Here is a 27,418-nt window from a genome sequence, read left to right as displayed (position 1 = left end):
AAAAAGAAAACACCAGAAGCCACAATTATATTATATTATTATTATTTTTTGGCCACCATAGGCTAACATGGTTCTCTTCTGCCTCTGGTGAACAAAAAGCTTGGTTTGGCAATGGAAGATAAATCTGTCACACACTAAGAGGGGTCATTTTGCCCAATAGCCACCCTTCTTAAGGGGCATCTGCCTGGCATGCACACAGAATTGTCTAAGCCAGGGGTCTGCAACCTTAAACACTCAAAGAGCCATTTGGACCCGTTTCCCACAGGAAAAAAAAAAAAATACCGGGAGCCACAACACCCTTCCCGTGCCTGACTATTTCTTGAGCGGCCACAAAACTAGCATTTGTAGTTGAATTAAATGTTCTGTTTTCTTCTGAAACTTTTCTTTTCTTGGATTTAACCATGGTTGGCCTACCGGGGGTTGAAAAGCTCAATAAATCACGTGCCGGCGGGTGTCACACATTGGTGGTTGTGACGCATATTTTGAGTGAAAGGGAGCCACAGCAGAGGGGTGGAAGAGCCACATGCGGCTCCAAAGCTGCAGGTTGCTGACCCCTGTGCTATAATCATACACACACAAGTGCAAGGAGGAACCTCAATTTGCACATACATCTATACTGCTAATGCAATAGTTCTATGCATCTCTGACTTCCCCAACAATTCTCATCTCTTGTTTTAAAAAATAAAGTTTGCATTGTTATCTTGATTGCTGATACACCACATTACATGATGAGCTCAATGTTTGACAATTCTTTGTAGGCAGAAAATTCCAGCTTTAGTTCCAAGCAATTCCCAGGCTGAATGATAAAAAATGTTCCAAAGGTTAGGAATGAACTGATCCTGAAAGTTTGAGTAGTCGGTAAAGGGCTAGCTGGATCAGTCCTTGGACTCATAATACAGGTAGTCCTCAACTTACAACCATTTGTTTAGTGACTGTTCAAAGTCACTTTAAAAAAATGACATATAACTAGTTTTCTCACTTACAAGCAATGCAACTTATCCCCATGGTCATGTGATCGAAATCTGGACATTCTTAACCTTTCCAGCTGGCTTACAACAGATGGGGGAAGTCAGATTCACTTTAATGAGCAGTGGTTCACTTAACGACTGTGGCAAAAAATATTAAATCATGGGGCAAAATTCACTGAAGAATGGCCTTGCTTAGCAACAGAAAATTGGGCTTAGCTGTATTCATAAGTGGAGGACTATCTGTGTAACTTTACAGATTTATATAGATTTGATGACCCTCAACCAACATTTTATTCCGAATCATCATTGCAGTACATTTTTGCAACAAAAAAAAAAACCTTAAAAAACCCCTAGAAAGTGCCGAAACTATTCATTAAATAAGCAAAACAGCAGTATGTTTGCCTTATATTCTTACAGAATTGAATTGAAATTACACAGCGATTCTAAACTCCTCAAATATCCATTTCTCTGGTTAAAATCATGGAGAATATCAGAGAACATATGAATTTTCTTCTAATTACAATGAAATGCACCATCATTATTCTGCCCACGTGTTTTCTGCTGCTGCTTCTCATTACAGTTTCACGACAAAATAGGTAAATATTGGTGGAATGAAAATAATAATAATAATAATAAGTGCCTTCTCTCCACAAAACGATTTAACAGAAACGTTTGATCACCTGTGAAATATGGTAATCCTGAATGAGGTGCTGCAGCCACGAAAGACAAGTCACAAATGTTCACAACTCCGTTTAGCGATTTGTCCCTTCCTTAAATAAGTTTCACATACCGTTTACTCTTTCTATCTAATCAAGCATATTCAACTATATTTCAATGGGAAGCAGCATTTTCTACTACGTTAAAAAGAAACATCTTGGAAAGTTCAGATCATGCACTTAAGCGGTTTATATCTAAATGCAATTGAAGAATACATTTGACGAGTGCTGTTTTTCACGGATAATATATATGGGAAGCTGTTATCTATACATTTTACACCAGGCTGCATTGCAAAGACTCTCCAGGGAACTTCACCGAGCCATAGAGCCTTACTTTTATTTTAACCGTGATTAAAAAAAACCTACGAATGCATCCAAGTTTTGACACCACTTGCCTCTCTCCGTCCCCCAGTTCAAATATTCTAGTCTTTAAAATTGGATGTATTACCTCTTCGGAAATATTTGATATTTTGAAATGATTGCTTTTAAGAATTGGAACCCATTAAAACAAAGAAGCAGGGATAAAAGCCAGCCATACCTATAATCCTGCTTTTGTACTGGATTTTCTGATAGCTTCCCAGTGTAAGCGATACCCTATATGATTCAGCTCTGTTTTATCTATTATCTCAGAGACCCAGGGGTAGCAAAAATCGTATATAGACGGTTTTGCATCCCTTCTACCCCTGTGAATATTAAACAAAACTAGGAGAGGTCAATCAACCTCCCCCTGCCCTCCCCCTCCCCGGTGAAAATTCAGCCTTAGAGTCATTGCAGGTTCATACACAATGAAACCTTCCCACCGGGTTATGAAACCCACTGCAAAACAAATGTGCAGGAGTTGCCTTACTATATTTACATGACATGCTCCAGAAAAACAGTCAAATGATCTCCGAAAAGTTCTCTGTGGAATCAGAAAGAGACCCCCTGAAATCGAAAGCCAAGAGATCTCTCCTGACAGCGAAGCATTATAAAGGTTCTCTAAGAGAAGATACTAAGAGGATTATTCATCCGTGCACAACACGTTCTTTCTTTCTTTCTTTTAAAGCCAACCTTTGTTCCTAGCGGCTAGTGACTTTCTCCTTGACAATACGCCTTCACTCTCTTCCCCCCCCACCCCGTGTACCTTTTCACATCGATGTATCTGGCCCACCTCCCACCCCACGCTATAGATCTGTCATGTAAAACCACTATATAAAAACCCAAAACAAGACACTTCTATAATCGCACCGGGATTGGGTACCTTTTGTTATTTGCCTTTCCTGCTGGGGAAAGTATGGATTGAGTATAGAAAAGAAGCAGCTAGAAAGAAACCTTCTCCTTTCTCCGGATCTAAAACGAACCGCTTTAAAATAATAATATAATAATAATACCACCACCACCACCACAAACCACAACTAAGCCAATCAAACCGAGCATCTTTAAGTTTAACAAAGATAAAGGCGGCACGCAGTGAATTTTTTTTTCTTTTTTCTTTTGGAAAAAAGATACATATATATTCAACCGCAGGGCCAAGGAGAGAGAGAGAGAGAGAGAGAGAGAGAGAGAGAGAGAGGAAAGCTTTTGAACGCCTCTTCCAGCAAAGCATCAACCCCCCCCCTTCTTACAAACCAGGATCATCTGTCCATCCATCCGTCTCCGTCCCCAGAGATCAGTGGAGAAACAACCCCCCCCCCCAAGCTTTGATTTATTTGGGGTTTGGCTATTTTTTCACCATTCGTGGGGATTCAGGCCTTCCAACCCTGGGCAGTTTTTTCCAAAATCCGGCGGAGGAAAATAAAATAAAAATAAAAATAACAAGAGAGGCGGTGGTACTTTGGTTTTAAAGCAGAAGAGGAAACGAAACCTTTTTGGGTTTTTCTTAACAGGATGAATCCATCCATCCATCCATCCGGAAACCTGGGCTCTTTCCCTGCCTGCGGAAGGCTTCCTTTCCACCATCATCATCATCATCATCATCATCATCATCATCATCATTATTATTATTATTATTATTATTATTATTATTTCTCTCTTTCCCTCCCCCCCCCCACACACACTTTCTCTTCTTCGGGCTGGAGAGCCAAAGATTAAAGCACAAATAACTGTCTTCCCAGAAGAAAAAAAAACCCGGACCGGGAAGGAGGAAAAGCAGCGCAGCCCAAGGCAGCGGGACTTGCAGGGGGAAAGATGGGGAGGGGAAAAAAGGTCAGGAAGCAGCAAGCGGCCGCTGCAGCAGCAGCATCTCTGGGAAGAAGGCGAAGGAAAGCTCGGAGCGCCGCCGCGGCCTAGGGAATATTAAGGGGGGGGGGACGGACAGAGAGAACTGGGGGGGGGCACCCAGCCAGCGAAGGGTCTCCCACCCACCCCCCTCCCACGTCCCAAGGCAGCCCGGCCGGAGGGAGCAGAACTCACCCGAGGCGTGGGGCGGCCCCCACGGTGGTCTTGCTCCGGCCGCGGTCAGGAGTGGGTGGGTTGGGGTGGGGGGAAGAGCCGGCCTGGATGCGCTGCCCTCACCGGAGGGGGGGGGTGTCTTCAGGACGGCATGCGGGGGTCCACCGAGGGGCGTCCGGGCTGGACCTGGAGGCAAGGCGCAAGGAAGGAAGGAAGGGAGGGAGGGAGAAGGGCGGCTTGTGTCCGCCTCCCCCTTACGGCTCGGCTGCAGCCCAGGCGAAGGGGGCGATTTCAGGCGGAGGAGGAGGAGGAGGAGGAGGAAGAGGAGGAGGAGGAGGCAGCGCCCCCCGCCGTCGGCTCCCCTCGGCTGGCAGCTCCCAGTTCATCAATCAAGGCCCGGCTTGGCCGAGCGGAGAATCCCGGGAGGTGAGAAGGAAGGCGGCGCTCTTCCCGCGGTTGCTGCTGCTGCTGCTGCTGCTTCTCCTCCTCCGGTTCCAGCTGCTGGTGGCCATTTTAATTCCCTGTCCTGGACGCCGCCGCTGCGCCTGGTTCCCTCCCTCCCTTCCTTCCTGTCCTCCCGCTTCCTTCTTTTCCCTCCGCCGCCTGCTCTCTCTCTCTCTCTGTCTCTCTCTCTCTCCGGCTGCGGCCCGGCCCTCCCCGCCCGCCGCTGGAGGGCTCTCGCTTTCCTCTCTCTCTCTCTCTCTCCCTCCTTCCTTCCTTCCTTCCTTCTTTCTCGGCCGGCCGCTCCCGCCGCGGAGCCTTCGGACCGGAGTGGGAACTGGTCCCCCGACGTCCGCCGAGCAGGCAAAAAGGAAGAAAAAGAGAAAGAGGAGGAGGAGGGGAAGGGGCGCCTCTCCCGATGGTCTTTTTTCCTTACCCAACCCCGGCGATTCCTGCGATCCTTTTTTTTTTTCCTTCCCCCAGCAGAAAAATAAAAAAAAAAAAGCCTCCGCAGAGAAAGGGGAGGTGGGGGGAATGGTACATAAAGGCGTTTTGTAAAATAACATTCTACCCAAAATGATCCCCCCACCCCCCCCAAAAAAAAGGATCGAAGAATTTGGGATTTAAAGGTGTGGGGGGGAATTATTCACCTGGCGCTGAAATTGAAAATAGCTTGGGGTGGGTGGGTGGGGGGGTCGATCTCCCCGCTCTTGTCTTGTCTTTCCCCCCAGGCCAGCTGTTTCAGTTGAGAAGTTTCCCCACCCCACCACCACCTTTGGACTTCCCGGAGAATTACGGGGCATTATAATAGCGAGAACACACTAAAGCATCTGATAATAAGCATGTCTTCTTCCCTGTGAAGGTCACCATTTGCATCCTGATTTATGGCTCCTAAAGGGCTACAGACAGTTGCAAACACCCAATGACCGTCTACGTGCAAAAAAAGAAATGAGAAATAATCCTTGTGGAGAATTCGGTATCTTGGTCTGTTTAATAAAGATGGGCTTCAGAGGGATGAGTGTGCATCCGAACTTTCTTGCTTGCTTTATCCCATATTCCCGCCCCCCCCCCCGTAGCTTGTGTACTTCCTTCCCTTCCCTTCCCCCCCCTCCCCATCCCCTGGTTATACTATGCCCTCTTCCCTTAGACCAGAGGTCAGCAACCTGCAGCTCTGGAGCCGTATGTGGCTCTTTCACCCCTCTGCTGCGGTTCCCTTTCACTCAAAATATGCGTCACAACCACCAATGTGTGACACCCGCTGGCACGTGATTTATTGACCTTTTCAACCCCCGGTAGGCCAACCATGGATAAATCCAAGAAAAGAAAAGTTTCAGAAGAAAACAGAACATTTAATACAACTACATATGCTAGTTTTGTGGCCGCTCAAGAAATAGTCAGGCACGGGAAGGGTGTTGTGGCTTCCGGTATTTTTTTTTTTTTTTTTCTGTGGGAAACGGGTCTAAATGGCTCTTTGAGTGTTTAAGGTTGCAGACCCCTGACTTAGACAATTCTGTGTGCATGCCAGGCAGATGCCCCTTAAGAAGGGTGGCTGTTGGGCAATATGACCCCTCTTAGTGTGTGACAGATTCATCTTCCATTGCCAAACCAAGCTTTTTGTTCACCAGATGCAGAAGAGAGCCATGTTAGCCTATGGTGGCCAAAAAATAATAATAATAATAGAATTCTTTATTGGCCAAGTGTGATTGGACACACAAGGAATTTGTCTTTGGTGTATATGTTCTCAGTGTACATAAGGAGACTAAAACTATTTACTAAGTCTGCACTACTATTAATCATCTCATCGTTCCTATCACCCATCTCCTTATGGGTGTATGACTGTAACTTTGTTGCCTGTATCCTTACGATTTATATTGACTGTTTCCTAATATGATTTGATTGCTTATTTGTACCCTATGACTATCATTAAGTGTCGTACGTTATGATTCTTGATGAACGTATCTTTTCTTTTATGTACACTGAGAGCGTATGCACCAAGACAAATTCCTTGTGTGTCCAATCACACTTGGCCAATAAAAAATTCTATTCTATTCTATTCTAAAATACATTCATCAAGAATAAAAAGATACAACACTTAGTGATAATCAAGGTTACTAATAAGCTATCAAAGCATACTAGGAAACAAATAAAAACAATATAAATTGAAAGATACAAGCAAGATGGTTATAGTAATTTGTATAATAACCTGTTTCTCCCAAAATAAGACATCCCCTGATAATAAGCCCAATCGGGCTTTTGAGTGCATGGCAATAAGGCCAAGCGCTTATTTCAGGGTTCAAAAGAATATAAGACAGGGTCTTCTTTTCAGGGAAACACGGTAATAATAATCATTAATAATCATCAATAATAATAATCAAGGGATTTCAATGTGTTTATTAAACAAATTTATATAGCACCTTTCCAAAGTGATAATGTGCCATCAAGTCATTTTCCAACGTTAAAGTCGTCATCATCAGTCATCAATATTTTCCTTCTTGTAGCCGACAAAAGATTTTGCTTTTTAATAAGATGCAACACAAGTGCAGTCAGTTTCACCATCCTGAACTCAGGTACAGGGAGGGAGGGCATCAACCTTCGCCTTGGTCTACTCCTGCCTTTTCAAGAGCTGCGTTACTTGCCAGGCACGGTGAATGGAATATTGCAAAGACAGTGATGTCTCTATTTACAATGGGAATGGAGAGGCTTGATTATAAGAGGGTTCTGAGAGGATCTCAAGATGAGAAAGCCAGAAGAGGAGAACCAAGGACATCTCTTTACACTAGTACAGGGGTCAGCAACCTGCAGCTCTGGAGCCACATGTGGCTCTTTCATCCCTCTGCTGCAGCTCTCTCTCGCCAGTTGGCTCCACAATTTGAATAGGGCTTTTGGTTAGGACAGATAGAGGAAAAAGGATGCCATGCTAGGAGGAGACTCTATGGTGAGGGAACCGGACTTCTGGTCAGCTCCAGAATTGAATGGGGGGCTTCCGGTTAGGACCTTTGTGGCTTTTTGAGTGTTTAAGGTTGCCGACCCCTGCACTAGTATAATGCTATTTACAACCACACCTTTTAAATCTCTAGTTCCTAGCAACGTTTCTAACCAACCCCAAATACAGTCATGCCTCATTGCAGGAAGCAACAATCAATGCAGTCATATCCAGATTTAAATTCCTGATATAAATTATGTTGCCACCGGGTATGCAATTCTGCCTTTCCTAGAATTATTTATTTCCACAGCATTTTTTACTTGAAAATGAAATCTAATGCATTCTGGCACTCATTTGAATCAGAAACGTGTTTCAAGATTACTTCTTGCTTTGGCTTCCATAGAACTCAGATATTTTACAGTTTTTTTTCCCTCTGTTTTCAAATATTTCTCTGCAGGGATAAAACATAGTTTTCATTTCTTAATTCAGCTATACAGTATAATTATTTCCAAACTACGCAAGGCTACCAATTTTACTGAGGTCCACTTGTTGTTAGTTGCAAAGTCATGTCCAACCCATCGCGACCCCATGGACAACATTCCTGCAGGCCTTCCTTTCTTCTACCATCCTCTGGAGTCCATTTAAGCTCACGCCGACTGCTTCAGTGACTCTATTCAGACACCTCATTCTCTGCCGTCCCATTCTTCTTTTGCCCTCAATCTTTCCCAGCATTAGGCTCTTCTCCAGTGAGTCCTTCCTTCTCATTAGGTGGGCAAAGTATTTGAGTTTCCTCTTCAGGATCTGGCCTTCTAAAGAGCAGTCAGGGTTGATCTCCTCTAGGACTGACTGGTTTGATCGCCTTGCAGTCCAAGGGACTCGCAGGAATCTTCTCCAGTGCCATAGTTCAAAGGCCTCAATTCTTTGGCACTCAGCCTTTCTCATGGTCCAACTTTCACAGCCATACATTGCAACTGGGTTGCACTAAAAAACTGAGGTACGCTATTTTTGTTTAAAAGGTTTTTTAATGTCAGGGATAGCTGATATTTCTAAGAAAAGAAGGGGACAATAGATTCCCTCTGTTTTTTGTTTGTTTGTTTGTTTGTTTGTTTGTTTGCATGGACCATCAGAAGTTTGAAATCTTCCTCTTCAGTTTCAATGGATCACGTAGATGAGGGGGGGTTTCAATCAATCACATAGATGAGGGGGGTTCACCTGTTCTCCAAAGCACCTGAAGGCAGGACAAGAAGCAATGAATGGAAACTAGTCAAGGAGAGACTCAACCTAGTACTAAGGAGAAGTTTCCTGACAGTCGGAACAATTCATCAGTGGAATGACTTGTCTCCAGAAGTTGTGAGTGCTCCAACATTGGAAGTTGAGATTAGACAATCAGTTTGTCTGAAATCGTATATGGTTTCCTACGTGAACAGGAGGCTAGACTAGAAGACCTTCAAAGTCCCTTCCAACTCTGCTATTCTGTTGTTGTTGTTATTATTATTCATCTCACAGTCAGCAAGATGTTCAGACTGGGTTTGGCATTTTTGTCTACCGATCGATAGGTAGATCTGGATGTTTGACGGTGTTACTGATATCGTCACAAGATGGAAGCTGTTCCAAGTTAAGCTGCCTTCTGCAATTGACTGATGGCAAATTTGTCAATGTCTATTGCGTTCGAGTGGTGCTCCAGTAGTTTTGGGATTGTACCTAAGGTACCTATTACTATTGGTAATACTATTGGTGGTTGTTATTATTATTATTGTTATTATTCTGAATATATAGAAATAGAATAGAATAGAGTAGAGTAAAGTAGAGTAGAGTAGAATAGAATAGAATAGAATAGAATAGAATAGAATAGAATAGAATAGAATAGAATAGAATAGAATAGAATAGAATAGAATAGAATAGAATAGAATAGAATTCTTTATTGGCCAAGTGTGATTGGACACACAAGGAATTTGTCTTTGGTGCATATGCTCTCTGTACATAAAAGGGAAAAAAAGAAAAAATAGAGGGGGAAAATACATTCATCAAGAATCATAAGATACAACACTTAGTGATAGTCATAGGTTACTAATAAGCAATTAAATCATGGTAGGAAACAACAGAACAATATAAATCGTAAAAATACAAGCAACATGGTTATAATCATAAGTGGGAGGAGATAGGTAATCGGAAGGATGAGAAGAATAATAGTAATACAGTCTTAGTAAGTAGTTTGACAGTGTTGTGGGAATTAGTTGTTTAGCAGAGTGATGGCATTCGGGAAAAAAATGTCCTTGTGTCTAGTTATTCTGGTGTGCACTGCTCTATAGCATCGTTTTGAGGGTAGAAGTTTTATCATTTTGTACTTACCTAATAATGGTTAAAAAATTAACTAAGAGACTCCAAGCTAACAATATTCAGAGCTGGCTCTATTCTTAGGCCTAATGAAGGAGTCACTTTAGGCTGTAAATGAAGAGAGTTGGCAAAATGGAGTGAAATTGTGATATTTTAAAATGTACTTATTTATACCCGCCTCTATTATTTTTATAAATAACTTGAGGTGGCAAAGATATTCAATACTCCTTCCTCCTCCTATTTTCCCCACCGCAACATTCACAACAGTTGGGCGACCAAGGTATGTGGCTTTCTTGACCTTCCGTCGGGACCAACTATTTTATTGCTTTAAGGTCACGTAACTCTTGGACCATCCTAGAAGCTTTGCTCTGGAGAGAGCAGTGGTATTCAGCCAGTTTGGAGTGATTCACCTGAACCGATAGCGGAAATCGCGGGTGAGCCTGCCCACCCGCCCTGGCTCTATGCTATCCTATTTAGGCACATTTTTGAGGCCAAGCACATGCATGGAAGGCAGGCATGTGCGCGCATAAAGCTAGTGTGTGTGCTTGCGCAGCGAACCGGTAGTAACATAATGTGAAATCCACCACTGGCTGAGACGTATCCCATTGCTCCATAACAAGTGTTCTGAGCCACATATACAGTAGAGCAGTTGGCTGGATGGATGGCTAGCTAGTGGCTGCATGTCAGCACAACAGCACAACCCAAGTCCTAATAAGAATAGACTGGGCTGAGCTCATGCTTCGTTGCAAGTCACTCTTTATTAAGTGTGCCTGCTCAAGCAAATTCTCTGGACTTCTAGAGCCATGTCAATCAACCTCAACAACTTGTGGGGACTTCAATTCCCAGAATTCTCCAGCTAGGAATTCTGGGAGTTAACACTCACGCATCTTAAAACTGACAAGGTTGAGAAACGTTGGTCTACTATAGAACCTGGCTTCTAGCTGTTCATTCCATTAAGGGCCTCTCCCAAGCTGAGTCAGAGAGATAAGATGAAATGAAATGAAAGTCCAGGCCAAGACTTAGCAAGAACTGTTACCACAAGTTCAGATAGCTGGAGAATTAGCAGTAAACTTAAGAGAACGACTAAGAAGGTATTTGACTTTCTGTTTCGTTAGCTATAAGCAAGCTACTTTTCCTGAAGTTGATCCTGCTTTTAAGTTTCCCTTTTCATGTTTAGCTTTATAATTTCTGACGTAGTTGGGGAGGAGGAAGCTCAGCCCAAAATAAATTCTATTGTATCTTTTAAAAATCAAACATTTAAAAAGCCAAGAACGTTTCTTTTGAACCCCTGAAGCCATAGTCTGCCCTTGTTAAGTAGAAATCTTCGCGAAGACTATGGCAGTTTTGCTTCTGTCTTATTCTGAACAAGTAAGGGGAAAAAAATAGCCTTAATTCAGCAGAACAGGCAGTCAGTAGCTAGCATTAAGGCAAAAATATGTTGAAAAGAAAACACTTGCCAATTCTCGGGGGCACTGGTGTAAAAAAATAAATAAATCTAATGGTTTTTACTTTTTTTTCATTTGCAGCAGAGGTGGGTTTCAGCAGGTTCTGACCAGTTCTGGAGAACTGGTAGCGGAAATTTTGAGTAGTTCGGAAAACCGGTAAATACCAACTCTGACTGGCCACTCCTCCATCTATTCTCTGCCTCCTGAGTCCAAGTTGATCGGGAGGAAATGGGGATTTTGCAGTAACCTTCCCCTGGAATGAGGAGGGAATGGAGATTTTACAGTATCCTTCCCCTGCCATTCCCACCAAGCCACGCCCACCAAGCCAAGCCATGCCCACAGAATCAGTAGTAAAAAAATTTGAATCCCATCACTGATTTGCAGATCTCAGTATCCCAGACACTGATTTGTGTAATGAAGGCAACCATATATTGTTCCTTTAATTGGTGCCATCATGATTTAGACTGGACAATATTAGAACCATAGAAACAACATATCTCTCTTCTGGTACTTTAAAGATAACTCATTTCATTTATTAAAACCATTAATAATCCACAGGTATTCAAATAACCTACAGATGTGTGGGATTTAAATCTTAATCTGCAACCTTAACCGAAATTTAAAAGCCACTTCCCTGTTTTCCTTTTTGACTTCAGAGTCGGCAAATGATAATATGAAGAAATGATGATAAGGATTTATTAGTAATTCATGAGTTTAGGAACACAAATCTATGCCCCAAGGTTTACAAACTATATTTTAGTATAGAAAACCAGTACATGATAGGAAGGAAATAAGAGACCAGGATAAATGAAAAATGTACGGTATATGCCTGCGATGATGAATCTATGGTACATGTGCCAGAGGTGGAACGCAGCGCCTTCTCTGATGGCATGTGAACCATCGCCCCACTTCAGCTCCGCTGCGCATGTGCGTAGACCTCTCATCGGCCAGCTGGTCTTCGGGTCTCTGCCACGCATGCGCAGGGGCGTGGTGCATGCAGAGACCCACACGCGCATGTGGGGGGGCAGGGTGCATGCAGACTGTGTGCGCATGCGCAGGGGCGCATTCGCGGGGGCCACACACACATTGCATTTTGGGGGTTCGAGCACGTGAGCGCTTTGGGCACTTGGTCTGGAAAAGGTTACCATCACTGGTATATGCCATGATTTAGCTATACAGGTGGGCCTCGATTTACAAACATTCATTTAGTGACCATTCAAAGTTATAATCGCACTGGGAAAAAAAATGATTTACAACCGTTTTTTCACACTTACAACCATTGCAGCATTCTCACAAGCACACGATCAACATTCAGACACTTGGCAACTGACTCATACTTATGACGGTTGCAGAGTCTTGGAGTCATGTGGTTTTTTTTTCCCCAACCTTCCGACAAGCAAAGTCAATGCAGAAGCTAGATTCACTTAACAACCATGTTCATAATGTAATAACTGTAGTGATTCCCTTAACAACTGTGGCAACAAAGGTTGTAAAACGAGGTAAAACCCACTTAACAATTGTATTGCTCAGTAGTGGAAAACCCTAAGTTAGGTTAGTAACCCTAACCCTAACTTAACAACTGCAGTGGTTTGCTTAATAATTATGGCAAGGAAGATAATAAAATCAGGCAAAAGTCATTTAACAACTGTCTTGCAGTTGAAAACAACTGCAACTATTTCTCCTGCGGTCCACAATAGAACTGTTTCTGTCACAAGACGTAGAATCACAATTGCCATAAAGATAACCAGCTCCTCATAAAAACATATTAACACAAACAAGAAAAATATCAAACAAGCTAGCGATTGTTAACCAAATGAATAATCATGAGGGCAAACAGTAGTAAAAGTGTTTATTAACACAACAATAGAGTTGGAAGGGACCTTGGAGGTCTTCTAGTCCAACCCCTTGCAGAAGCAGCAGACCTTCTATCATTCTGGATACATGGTTGTCCAATCTCTTCTTAAAAACCTCCAGTGATGGAGCACCTACAGTTTCTGAAGTTCTACTGGTTAATTGTTCTCGCTATCAGGAAATTTCTCCTTAGTACTAGAAATAATCCTAACCAACATTTAAGAAGAGACTGGGTAGGCTAAAAATGTTCAAATCCTAAGCTTTACTGGTGAAACATTGCATCTCTGAACTCAGTGTGATGTGCAATTCTCGAATCGTCATTGACAAACAGTACAGATAACCTTCCACATTCTTTTAAAGGGCAGATTGAGAGACCCTAAGTAGTATGGATATCCAATCTCTTATCTTTAATTCTTTCCCATAAGGTCATGTAGGGATCCCCCCCACCCCAGATTAAAATATTCTTTATTCTTAATATTAAGAGAGGCAGGATAGAATATTTTCCCAAAGGAGAAATAGAGAAACATGCTTTTAAAGGCAGAAAGCAGCCAGTCTTCCTACATAACAAAACAGCCTCCAGCAGATGCCCGAAGTCTTTAGAGATGGATATTTTGTGCCCCTTAAGAAATCCAGGCCAGCCTATTCATAAACAAAACGCCTTCAGCCCAGCTCCCCCAGAAGGGATTAAAACAGAGGTGGGTTTCAGCAGGTTCTGACCAGTTCTGGAGAACCGGTAGTGGAAATTTTGAGTAGTTCAGAGAACCGGTAGTAAAAATTCTAACTGGCCCTGCCTCCATCTATTCTCTGCCATCCAAGTCCCAGCTAATCAGGAGGAAATGGGGATTTTGCAGTATCCTTCCCTTGGAGTGGGGTGGGAATGGAAGTTTTACAGTATCCTTCCCCTGCCACGCCCACCAACCCACACCCACAGAACCGGTAGTAAAAAAATTTGAAACCCACCACTGGATTAAAAGTAGAAAAATAAAGACTCCTAAAATCTACATGACCTTTAGGACAGAATAGGATTAACCTAACACTATTTGAATAGTAAAAGGCACAAGGCTCACTATATTGTACAACCCCCTGGAGCATCTCAATTAGAAACCTATAAAGATCCACCCACTCACTCAGCTATTTGGTCAGCCAACCCAGAAACATTGCTGTTGTCCCTGAAATTTCTGGAAACCAAATAAACCTTCTTTCCTTGCAGCCAGTCAGCTTCCATTTTATTTACTTTTTCCTGGATTGGAACCAGACTGGATTTTTCTTCCTATACCACTTTGAGCAACATTAAGTGGTGTGGACTTCAGCTCCCACAATTCCCCAGCTACATTCTGGCTGAGTAATTCTGGGAGTTGCAAGTTGCCAAGGTTGAAAATTACACCCCATAGGGTATAATCCTTTTTCACTACAATAATAAACATACAATTCTGAGATTGAACTTTTGTAACATAGGCTCTATATTCAGAAATTTTATTGGTATATTGCAGATTATACAGGCTCTCCCATTGCAAACATGCCCTGAAATGAGAGACTTATTTGGACAGTGATGTAATGGATGTAAGATTACATCAGTCAAAATCCTAGATTCAGTCATGAAAAGTAAATATTTATAACCAGTTCAGTTCTGAACATGTCATTACATCCTGTGAGTTGAGGTGAGATATGTTTGCTACTATTTTTAGGGCTGTAGTCAAGATCTGTCATTCAACATTGATCATTTGCAGATAGACTTTTTTTTTTATTTAGCTAAACGAATGCTTAGAAAAGTAACTTGGGCAGGGAATAGCATTGTATGCATGAAATAAATTTATTGTTGGCATGGGTTTGTTGCAAACAAAACTGGCCAGACCAAATCTGGACACGGAGTAAATTTACATGGTGATGCAGAATCAAGAATAACTTGATGGCATGTAATCATATTTCTTTGGTGGAGTTTACTAATTTAATAGATTGGGGCAGTGATGAAATCTGAACCGGTTTGCTACCAGTTCGCTGGCCGCGCATAGGCTCTGCGCGCCAAGCGTGCGCTGCGTGCATGCATGCGCACCAAACATATGCTGTGCATGCATGGATAATGTGCACCAAACGTGATGCATGCACATGCATAATGCACACCAAATGTGCGTTGCATGTTTAAAAAGCTACCAGTTCAGGCGAACTGGTAGTGATAAAAACTACAGGTTCAGGCGAACCGGTAGTTAAAAAAAGCTACAATCTGACGATGACCTGTGCCATGCAGTTTAGCTTTGCTAGAAAGCAGGATTTCCTGCTTTCTAGCGAAGCTAAACCATGCTGCACAGCTGATCCCCCCTCGCTGTTCTACTTAACTTCCCAAGCCTCCTTTTGGCATATGCTGCGTGTGCGTGCATGCGCAATACGCACCAAAAGGAGGCTTGGGAAGGTAAGTAGGATAGGAACAGCTGTGCCGCACGGTTTAGCTTTGCTAGAAAGCAGGAAATCCTACTTTCTAGCAACGCTAAACCATGCGGCATAGGTGATCGTCAAATCGTAGCTTTTTTTAACTACCGGTTCGCCCGAACCTGTAGTTTTTATCACTACCGGTTCGCCTGAACCGGAGCAAACTGGTAGCATTTCACCCCTGGATTGGGGAAGTGCAGTAGGTATGGTATAATATATCCCTCACATAATGGTAAAATATGGGCTGGATGATATTTCTGAGAAAGGATTTATAGTTAGCCAATTGACTGCATTTGAAAAGTGTTGATTCATGGTTTCAAAGAGGAGTATAGCATGTTCAGGGACAGGTAGCATCGGGATGAAATGCAACTGGTTTGGACTGGTTCAGCCAAACCGGTAGTAATGGTGGCAGGTGGTTCAGAGAACCGGTAGCAATGGTAGCGCGAGGCTCCGCCCACACGCCTGGTAGTCGTTACTTCCTGGTTTTAACCAGGAAGTAACCTGTTTTTTACCCTCTGTGCATGCGCAAAAGGATTTGTGGCACGTGCAATTCCGAACCAGTAAGGAAGGTAAGTAGATTTCACCCCTGGGTAGCATCGCACTTCAGCTTGTGGAGAAGTACAAGTTGAGAGGAGCTCATGTTTTAAGGAGGGGACATCATAAAAGTGACCCAGGAGTGAGAGGGTTGACAAATACGTTAAATGAAAGAAGATTCAAAGAGGTTTAGTGAGGCTGGACCTGTGGGCTGAACCAAACTCAATAGGAAGAAAGATAAAGTTTTGGATCTGGTCAGAAAAAAATGTAAGGCAGAAATATAGGTTGGGGCAAAACTCACTTAACAAATTTCTCGCTTAGCAACATACATTCTGGGCTCAATTGTGGTCATAAATCGAGGGCTACCTGTATGTCTTAAGAGGCCTGGTTGGCATGGTCAACTACAGTGTGATGCATTTGCTGAAAAGGCAAATGCCATTTTTCTGTGTATATTAACAGGATCGTAGAGATGGGAGTCATTTCTCCATATTCCTGTGCCTGGGATCAGACCCCACTTGGAATACTGTGCCCAGTTCTCAGAACCAGACTTCAAAAAGGTCAACGATAAACTGGAACAAATTCATATGAGAGCTAACAAGAAGATGAGGGGCCTGAAGACCAAGTAATGTGAGGAATGGTATGTAGCAGTGGTGGTATTTAGCTGGTTCTATCCAGTTCGGGCGAACCTGTAGGGGCGATTACCCATCTGCACAGACGTCATGACGTCCCACTTTTGCATGTTTTCGAGGCTCTGAGCATGCACAGAAGGTCTTGTGCATGCGCGGAAGATGGCGCATGCAAGCAAAGTGAGCACATGCGCGCACGCGTACACATTTGCGAACCGGTAGGGAAGGTAAGTGAATACCACCCCTGGTATGTAGACAAAGGGAGCACAGATAGCAGTTTTCGAATATTTGAAGGGTTGTCTCTCTAAAAGGAAGTGGCTAAGCAGAAGAAACAATAGGTTAAAATACGAGGAGGTCAATTCAACATCAAACATCAAGAGAAACTTCTTACCAGCTGCCAACTAGGAGGTCCTACAATATGGTGGATTCTCCTTCTGGGGGGTGGTCTTGACACAGAGGTTGTGGGGACAACTGCGCTGTTGAAACGTGATTGAGCTACTGCTGAAGCAATTGAGAAGAAATTGTCTATGCCAGGAGTCAGCAACCCGCGGCTCTGGAGCCATGTGTGGCTCTTTCATCCCTCTGCTGTGGCTCCCTGTCGCTCAGAATATGAGTCACAACCACCAATGTGCAACACCCGCCGGCACGTGATTTATTGAGCTTTTCAACCCATCTTTTTTTTTTTTTTTTCGGAGTTCAAAATGTTTTTGTTGCATGAAGAAATAAAAATTTGTTTTCTCTGTAGCAGTTCATTGATTTCATAAATGCAACACGCTCTCGTTTTTTTATACATAGCATGAAGGTAAAAAAAGATATATGCAGGGTTATCTTCATTTTAGATGTCAAAGGGGTTTTGTGGCTCCCAGTGTTTTTTTTTCTGTGGGTAACGGGTCCAAATGGCTCTTTGAGTGTTTAAAGTTGCCAACCTCTGGTCTATGCCATGAGTGGCTGGGCCTGGTGGCTCAGCAGACTGATAGCATTGTGATTAACACCAGCTGTCTGCAATTACTGTAAGTTCGAATCTCACCAGGCTCAAGGTTGACTCAGCCTTCCATCCTTTCTAAGGTAGGTAAATTGAGGACCCAGTTTGTGGGGGCAATAAGCTGACTTTGTATAAATATACAAAAGTATGAAGGCTATTGCTTAACGCATTGTAAACCGCCCTGAGTCTCCGGAGAAGGGCGGCATATAAATCAAATAAAAATAAAATAAAAAATAAATGAGTGACACCAGCCAAGGACACGTCTCCCTTGTGACTGCAGATAACCCCTTTTGCACCGACGGCGTTAAGCAACTTATGACATTTCCCGATTTATTTATTTTTTAAAATCGCATACGGCCAGTATTGTAGTGATGTCTTTGGAGAAGATGGGACTGGTCACCCTTGCAACTATTAGAAGGTGGAGAAAAGAGCCTTCTGCAAAGAGAGGAAATAAAAAAAAAACGCCCTGCTAATCGCCATGCTGCAATCCTGAAAGATTCTTGGAAGCCACAGAAAAGGCTGGAGGACATATCCTGTGGCCTACAGGCTGTTTCCTTCCTTGCTTATTTGGAGAGCTGCCCGTTCTGAGTCATAATATTAAGAAAGGAAAGGAGGGGCTTTAAAGTGGCCAGGAGCTGCTCCAGAAAATAGAAACTGACCGATCTAAGACTCTGCTACAGCTCAAGACTGCAGGCTCAATAACTGTGTCTCATGTCGGGTTCTGTCTTCCCTCACAAGGTCATGCAGGCTGGAGGTAACAGCTACAGTAGTGGCCAAAATTGTGGAAACCTTTTGAGAAAAGTGTATTTTTGAGGTTTGATGGCTAATAACGCCACTTTTTTGGGGGGAGTTTTAAAATAATCCTATTCCACTGCTGGAATGGCCTGGGAATATAGTAGCCCAGACCTTAATCCAATTGAAAATCTATGGAGCCAATGAAAGAAACTTGTTAGTCAGAAGCGATCCAGCAATGAAACCCAGTTAATAGAAGCAATCCTTCAATCTTGGTTTCACATGATAACAGCTGCAGAACTAAAAGACTTGGTTCACTCCATGGGAAAACATTGTAAGGCCGTAATTCATGCTAAAGGTTACCCAACTAAGTATTAACTGACATGGGGATAATTTTTGTATATCTCATTTTTTCTACGTGTTTCACTTTTCTTCTTTATACAGTAATTACTATTCTAATAGCAAATCCTTCATAAAAGTTATTGCATTACATTCTTGATTAAATTATCTTTCCATTGATATATAATTTTATGGTACTACTCCCCCCCAAAAAAGTGGTGTTATTAGCTAGTTTTAGAAAATACACTTTTCCCAAAAGGTTTCCACAATTTTGGCCACTACTGAACTACTAAAATATGTCTGTTTGTCTGTTTGTAACTTTCAATTAGCTGAAACAGTACATATCAGGGCAATAATTTTTGAATCCAAGGACCTTAAATATGCTGACTGAAAGAATGTGTACAAAATCCGGAACCTGTTACTCCCATGGAATTGAAATTTCAAGGATCTTCCAGCTAGTTATATTTGTAAAATTGTGACCACTGCACAGTGTGTTATGCTCCCTTGCCAGCTTCCCACAGGCAAAATCAATGGGGCAAGTGGGCAGGAAGTAAGAAATCACTCCTGCTTCCACTGGTTTTTTTTAATCTGCCCTTCGTCATTCTGTTCTGCTCTTTAGATGAAGTAAATATTGACAAAAGAGGACGCAACAGATCATAGATTGTTTTAGTACTTTATAATGCCAATCAATTTTGGATGACCCTTATCCTAAGGAATTGTTGTTCTAGCTCAGGGATGTCAAACTCAATTTCATTGAGGGCCGCATCAGGGCTGTGGTTGAACTTGGGGGGGGGGGCGGCTGGGTGTGGCCAACTGGGTGGGCATGACCAGCTTGATGCCACTCCCCAAACTGCTGGCATGTTTCCTCTTCACACTGGGTAGACTGGTCTGAAGCCACTCTGGCCCCATGTTTCCTTTGCATTGCACAGACCGGGCCAAAGCCACGCTCATCCAATGTTTCCTCTTTGCATTGGGTAGACCGGGCTGAAGTGACACGGGCGGACTGGGCCGCAGCAACACGGGTAGACCAGGCTGAAGCGATGTGGGCAGGCCCCTTACATTTTCCAGGACAGCTCCGTGGGCCAGATCCAACCACATCGCGGGGCGATCCAGCCCTTGGGCCTTGTGTTCTGTCCCCGTCTCACACACACACACACAAACAGACAGCCGGGGGTTAAATAAACTGGCAGACAACCAATTCTTCCGATAAGACGCTTGGCAGCAACCCAGTAGCTGCTTGCCAAGAACTTTTACTCAATAAACAAAATACCCACAGTCAAGAATTGTCCAGTTCGTAAAATAAATCCAAGGCCGATAATGTTGTTTCCAAAGGTGCAAATGTGACTCAATAGTAGTTAGTTTTGTCTGTCACACAGTCTGAATGGCCGCCTCACCCCCTTTTATACCCTGTGGGGTGTGGTCCAGTGACTCAGCCTACTCTCTGGCACGCCTTTTCTTCTGTTGCGCGTGCTTATCTCTGCGACGTTGCCGAGGATCCAGCCAAGACTCATTACCCTCATCACTGTCCACCTGTGGCTGCGTGGACGTGCTTGGCCCTGGTCCTATCTCTTGCCCTTCGGCGGACACCGAAGGCATTGCCAGAGAGGAGGGTCCTGGAGAGAGAGGCCTTGCCAACTCCTCTCCTTCACTCTCGGAGTCCTCTCCTGCCGATGACACAGGCTCAGGTAACAGAGCCACAACACCTTGTGTTTGACACCCCTCTTCTAGGTTAGCAAAATCTGAGAACCCCAAAATTTACAGAATACAGAGTAACAGACTTGGAAGGGGCCTTGGAGATCTTCTAGTCCAGCCCTTTGTCAAGCAAGTGACCCTATACCGTTTCAGACAAATGGTTGTCCAGTCTCTTCTTAAAAGGCCTCCATTGTTGGAGCACCCACAGCTTCCGGAGGCAAGCTGTTTATTTTATCATGCTCTTTCAGTTAATCTAATAAAGATAACATTGCATTTGGAATTTTGAGCATTTTAGTAAGCCAAGGCAGCTGTCCATGATAGAAATTATTAATTTCTTAAGTGAGCTTTTCACCACCTCTGTGACACCGCGGCGAATTACTGAGCCAAATGACAAGAAATGTTCTGAGTTACGATGGGTGGGCGAGGAAATGTGTTTCTTTGGAAAGGGTTGAGGGAATGAGCCCTAATACATGTGAGCATATTTGTTTCAGAAGAGAGAAATGATTCCTCCTTTAAACTGTTTTGCATCATGAATATTTAAAGAGAGAGTTTGAGGACTTCAGCAATTTATTGTAGCTTTAAAAAATGCAATCCATAAAATTTGGGATTCTTATTAGAAGCTACGTTTATTAAACATTGATAAAGGATTTTGGCTGGCGGTATTCATTAATAATGGTTAAGTGTCTAAAAAAAGCATTTGCAGAAATTAAGACTAAAATCTGTGTTCGTAGCCTAGCACAAGCAACATTACAGTGCATAAGCAATTAAGGGAAACTATACACAAGCTTTATACGGTGTATAAAATTGAATTATCCATGTTAGTGGGTGTCCTGCCTGATTTACAGTAGCTTATTTTTACCAAGAGATCTAGAGGAGATTTTTAGTTTCTTAAAGCTTGTAAATTCTATAATTTGTAAATTCAAATCATTCTATACTTTCATATATACTTGAGATTGGTTGGTTGGAAACATGCGGGAGAGACCTTCATCCTGCGGTGCATAGACTAGAACAGGGCTGACTGTCAAAAACTCACGGCCCGCAGGCCGGATGCATTACGCGCTGGCCATGCCCAGCCCGGTTTAGCGAAGGGGGAAAAAAGTCACGATATGTCATATGATGCTGCCATGATGATGTGAGTTTGACACCCCTGGACTAGAATGATAGTCAACTTACAACTTACAATAGTTCGTTTAATGCCAGTTCAAAATTGCAACGGCACTGAAAAAAGTGACCTATGACCATTGCCGGGGTGGCGCAGTGGTTAGAGTGCAGTACTGCAGCTACTTCAGCTGACTGCTAGTTCAGCAGATCAGCGGATCAAATCTCACCGGCTCAAGGTTGACTCAGCCTTCCATCCTTCTGAGGTGGGTAAAATGAGGACCCAGATTGTTGGGGACGATATGCTATTTAGTATACTGTCTTTGGTGTAAGCCGCCCAGAGTCCTCAGAGAGAGGGCGGCATAGAAATATGAATAATAAATAAATAAATTAATAAATAAATTGCAGAATCCCCATGGTCAGGTGATCAAAATTTGGACGTTTGGCAACTGGCATGTATTTATGACGGTTGCAGTGTCCCTGGGTCATATGATCGCCTTTTGTTACCTTCTGACAAGCAAAGTCAATGGAGAAACCAGATTCAATTAACAACTATGTTACTAGCTTAATAACCTCAGCGATTCACTTAACAACTTGGCCAGAGCGGTCATAAGGTAAAGGTAAAGGTTCCCCTCGCACATCCGACTCTAGGGGGCGGTGCTAATCTCAGTTTCAAAGCCGAAGAGCCAGCGCTGTCCGAAGACGTCTCCGTGGTCATGTGGCCGGCATGACTAAACGCCAAAGGCTCAAGATTGACTCAGCCTTCCATCCTTTCTAAGGTAGGTAAATTGACGACCCAGTTGTGGGGGCAATAAGCTGACTTTGTATAAATATACAAAAGTATGAAGGCTATTGCTTAACGCATTGTAAGCCGCCCTAAGTCTCCGGAGAAGGGCGGCATATAAATCAAATTAAAATAAAATAAAATAAAAAAGGCGCACGGAACACTGTTACCTTCCCACCAAAGGTGGTCCCTATTTTTCTACTTGCATTTTTTACGTGCTTTTGAACTGCTAGGTTGGCAGAAGCTGGGACAAGTAACAGGAGCTCACTCCGTTACGCGGCACTAGGAATTCGAACTGCTGAACTGCCAACCTTTCGATCAACAAGCTCAACATCTTAGCCACTGAGCCACCGCGTCTCGCTAGAGCGGTCATAAGATTGGGCAAAACTCACTTATCAACTGTCTTGCTTAGCCACAGAAATGTTGGGCTCAACTGAGGTCCTAAATTGAGGCCTCCCTATAATACTAAGCTTTTAAAAGTGTACCGTAGTTTATCCTATTCACAGGCTAACAAAATAACATGTAAAATCATCCGACACAGATTAGTATCCTACATGGAAAAAGAGATGGCAGCATATCTATGGAGATTCTCAGTCATCCAGGTCATGGTTGTCTCAAAAGATGCTTTTTCAAGAGGCAAGAAAGTCCAGTTACCTCTTGAAAAAGCACCTTTGGGAGATGGTAGGTATTCAGATGCCAGGTGATTTTAGAAAAGGCTAAGGAGCATAAGCCATTATTGTCCCAAAGGTGCTTTTTCTGGAGGCAACTGGACTTTCTTATTTTTTTTTCTTTTGAAGACGTTTTCACTTTTCATCCAAGAAGCTTCTTCCGTTCTGAAGAAGCCCAGAGCTTCAGCCCAGAGCTGAAGAAGCTTCTTGGATGAGAAGCGAAACGTCTTCAAATTAAAAAAAAAACAAGAAAATCCAGTTGCCTCCAGAAAAAGCACCTTTGGGACAACCATGACTTGGATGACTGAGAATCTCTACAGACAAGTCATTATTGTTAATGCATGTTAAATAATTGAGAAAGACGGAGTACCGAAATGAAGTCAACGTGTGCTCCATTGATAATAAAGGTTTTGTGGAACTCACATCACGCTGTGGAATGTTCTTCGAAAACGGAAAATCCAGAACATCTCATTGTCCTCATGAAAAACATGAATTCAGGTCAGGAAGCCTCAGTACAGACAGAACATGGTGAAACAGACTGGTTCCAGGTTGGCAAAGGAGTGTGACAAGGCTGTATACTTTCCCCTTAATTTATTCACCCTATATCAGGGGTGAAATCCAGCAGGTTCTGACAGGTTCTGGAAAACCAGTAGCAGGAATTTTGAGCAGTTTGGAGAACCAGTAGCGGACATTTTGAGTAGTTCAGAGAACCAGCAAATACCGTGTCTATATACCAACAAAAACCAGAATCATGTCACAAAATGTGACCCCAGGACATTGCAACAGTCATAAATATGAGTCAATCAAATGCCGAGCATTTTAATTTTGAGCATGTCACCACGGAGATGCTGCAACGTTCCTAAGTGCCCTGGTAGTACAGTGGTTTAGAGCACCCTGTCATTAACACAGCTGCCTGCAATTACTGCAGGTTCGAACCTTACCAGGCTCAAGGTTGACTCAGCCTTCCATCCTTTCTAAGGTAGGTTAAATGAGGACCCAGTTTGTGGGGGCAATAAACTGACTTTGTATAAATATACAAAAGTATGAAGGCTATTGCTTAACGCATTGTAAGCCGCCCTGAGTCTCCGGAGAAGGGCGGCATATAAATCAAAATTAAAAAAAAAAAAAGTGTGAAAAATAGTCCTGAGTTACTTTTTTTTCGGTATCTTTGTAACTTTGAAGGTCACTAAATGAACTGTTGTAAATTGAAGACTACCTGCAGTCTTTCTGTTTATTATATAATGTGTTTCCATGAGACCCTGTCTTATATAATTTTTTGCCACCAAAAAAGGCACCAGGTCTTATTTTTGGGGGTGATGTGATGTTGTCCACTGACTCACCTCACTTGTGCGCGTCGCCCTCGGCTTCCTTTTTCACTGTCAGAGGCCTTTAGGAATTTCTTCGACTGGCAAGGCTTTCCTGAAGGCCTCTGCAACTGATAACAGAGCTCCTGATGAATCTGGAGCTCTGTTTATTGGCTGCAGAGGCCTTCAGGAAAGCCTCACCGGCCTTGCCGGCTGCAGAAGAAATGGGCCAGCAAGGCAGGTGTCGGAGTGTGCAAGGCCTAGCTGCAACTGTCCAAAGGTAAATAGGGCAGCTCCACCCACCCACCCCCATCCCCAGCCTAGCTTAATTTTTACCTGTGTACCCTGGAGTGGGCGGGGTCTTAATTAGGGCTTATTTTGGGGAGTAGGGCTTATATTGGGCGCACTTGTAAAAATCAAACTAGGACTTACTTTTGGGTTTTGTCGTATTTTGGGGAAACACGGTAGTGTTTCCACTGGTCGAGTTTCTACAGTCCAGTTTCCACTGGACTTTTCATTGTGCAAATTCTACCGGCATGAATGGAATGTAACTGCCAACCACACAGCACTAATGCTTTGTTGGGCATTAGCAGAACTTGCATTAGCTATGTAGATTCTTGCTGCCTTGCTATTCCTTAGGAGGCTAATACTGTGATGGGAGAGGGATTCTCCTCAATCCCACTGCACATAGTTAATTGGTAGATCATCATCCACCTTTGGCTTTGATCCTGCCCATTACAGATATGTGACCTAAGGGAATGTATACCTCAGCCTAAAAGGGCTCCCACCCTGCATTTGTACAGTGCTTGATTGCCAATACACTTAGGGCAATTCATAATTTAAAAGACTAGCTATAAAGAGGAATGGCTTTTCCATTAGATGTTGGGTTTCATGAAAGTCCAGTCCATGTTTTTGTTGTTGTATTTTTACTATAGGGTAAGGAGAGGAATCTTCTATATCAGGGGTGTCAAACTGAAGGACCGGGGGCTGGATCCGGCCCGTGGGATGCTTAGATCTGGCCCACGGGGCCACCTTGGAAATAGCAAATGACTGGCCCAGTGTGCCTTTGCCAGTGAAAACGGAGCTCCCGAGCTCCGTTTTCACTGGCAGAGGGTTGCAGGAGGCTGTCACAGCCGAAAACGGAGCTCGGGAGCCCATTTTCACTGGCAAAGTGCTCGGGCCTCCACAGGTGTGACATCTGTGACATCCGACATGAGTGACATCGAGCTGGCCATGCCCACCCTGGCCACGCCCACTCCGGCCCCTCAAGGTCAAACACAACTCTGATGCGGCCCTCAGTGAAATCGAGTTTCACACCCCTGTTTTATATGGTGTACTGTGATAGCTCAGCTGACTTTGAGTGCCATGTATCCTAACCTGGATGGTGAAGAAAACATGTTTTGCTACTTTCTGGATCCATAATGGTCCAGTGGGACCTATTGTCTGAGATGGCAGGACTACCACTTCTATCTGCTGTATTCCCACCTCATCTTGTGAGTTTGTTGGGTGTTGTCCCACAAGGGACCCGGGAAACAAAAGCATTGGGACCTAGTTAGAAATTCTGGATCTCCACCAGATGAAAATATAATTCAGAAAATATTGGACTGAGCAGAGATGGATAGATTGACATCGAAACCAAAAGATTAAGGAGATACAGAGTATTATTTAACATGGAATAGGTCTTATCAATGGTTAGAGATAAGAGGTAGAAATTAGATGAAGAAGGAGCATTGTTATGTGTTATTAAGTAAAATATGAATGTTGTTTTATAATTATAAGTATGCTAATAGAATCAATATGGTTATAAAAAAGCTAATATAATTATAAATATGGTTATATTTATTATATGTATTCTTCTCCTCCTCCTCCTCCTCCTTCTCCTCCTCCTTCTCCTTCTTCTTCTTCTGCCATATCTATCATCGGATGTTGGCAGTCATGTTGGTGATCCTATTTTTGTCAACAGCCACATGAAAAAGTACTGCTCAGTTTTGTCCAAACCCGTCCCTTAGGTTTTGAAGCCATGATGTTCTTCTTCTGCCTGGACCTCATTTGCCTTCAATCTTTCCCGGGAGGATTAAGTGAAGGATGCTGTATTTTTCTGGGTGTCGCATCACATGTCCAAAATATTTTAACTTTCGATTTTTAATGTACCTGAAGTACCTACAACATCCTTACACCTGTTAGTAAGGTAACACACTGAAATTTTCAAAAGCCAAAATAAGAAGAACCAAAGAGGTTATTGTACGTGTGAAGAAGGAGTGGGGATCTCATCTTCAAATGGAAATAGATCACATCCATCTTACTATAAGCGTTTATTTATATTCCCACCTTTATTATCTTTATAATTTAAGGTAGCGAACATACCTAGTAATCCTTCCGCCTCTTATTTTCTCCACAACAACAGATCCAGTGAGGTGAGTGAGCCTGAGAGAGAATGACACTCAAAGTCAGCCACAATCTATAGATTATGTTATAGGTATCAATCACCTCATGATCTATGATTGGGGAGCAAATATGACATTTTTTCAGCCTTCGCTTTAACTGCTTCTGCTTATTAACTTCAAAACAATGTTTCTTTTAGCTATAACTTAACAGACAGAAAACAATTGTAATACTTTCAGCAGTAACGTGGTTGCTCAACTGCAAGCTTTTACTGTGGTTATTAGTTTTGTTGTCAAAATCTCATTTAAAAAAAGAGCAAAGGCCTATTGATGTCTCTGGCCTTCTCAACTGCAAATTGCACTGTCTACCTGTGGGAAATGTTATGAAATCCTGTCATTTTATGCTAATCGTCAAGACTTCAAGTTTAGTCCTTATTTTATGCACATGCAACTTCTTTTCTTTTCTTGGCTGGGTCTCCTGTTTTATACAAAATGAGCCATTAAAATCATTAAAGCCAAAGCAAATCTAAATTAAAGCCTCTCTGATACATGGCTGTGCAGACTACCACAGAAGACACAATAGATGAGACTACCAGAGAAGACCCAATAGATGAGTAGAAGGAAGGTTACCCTCCTTTGAGGGAAATAATCTTTTTCTTTCTTTCTTTCTTTCTTTCTTTCTTTCTTTCTTTCTTTCTTTCTTTCTTTCTTTCTTTCTTTCTTTCTTTCTTTCTTTCTCTTCCTTCCTTCCTTCCTTCCTTCCTTCCTTCCTTCCTTCCTTCCTTCCTTCCTTTTCTTCTTCTTTTCTC

At 42.9% G+C, this 27,418-nt stretch overlaps 1 protein-coding gene across 1 annotated transcript in view; it reads right to left on the bottom strand.

Moving 5' to 3' along the window:
- The window catches only part of WDFY3 (WD repeat and FYVE domain containing 3), a 203,958-nt gene extending 199,879 nt beyond the window's left edge, over positions 1-4,079 (bottom strand). The window contains exon 1 of the mRNA XM_070948211.1: positions 4,076-4,079. The gene's annotated coding sequence lies outside the window, so the exon portion shown is untranslated. The remainder of the gene's footprint in view (positions 1-4,075) is intronic.
- Positions 4,080-27,418: the final 23,339 nt, after the last annotated feature.

The sequence above is a fragment of the Pituophis catenifer genome, unplaced genomic scaffold (genome assembly GCF_029215685.1).
Source record: "Pituophis catenifer annectens isolate HBS135680 unplaced genomic scaffold, rPitCat1.0.hap2 SCAF_8, whole genome shotgun sequence".
Classification (NCBI taxonomy): domain Eukaryota; kingdom Metazoa; phylum Chordata; class Lepidosauria; order Squamata; family Colubridae; genus Pituophis; species Pituophis catenifer.
This window is presented reverse-complemented; position numbering and strand designations above follow the sequence as displayed.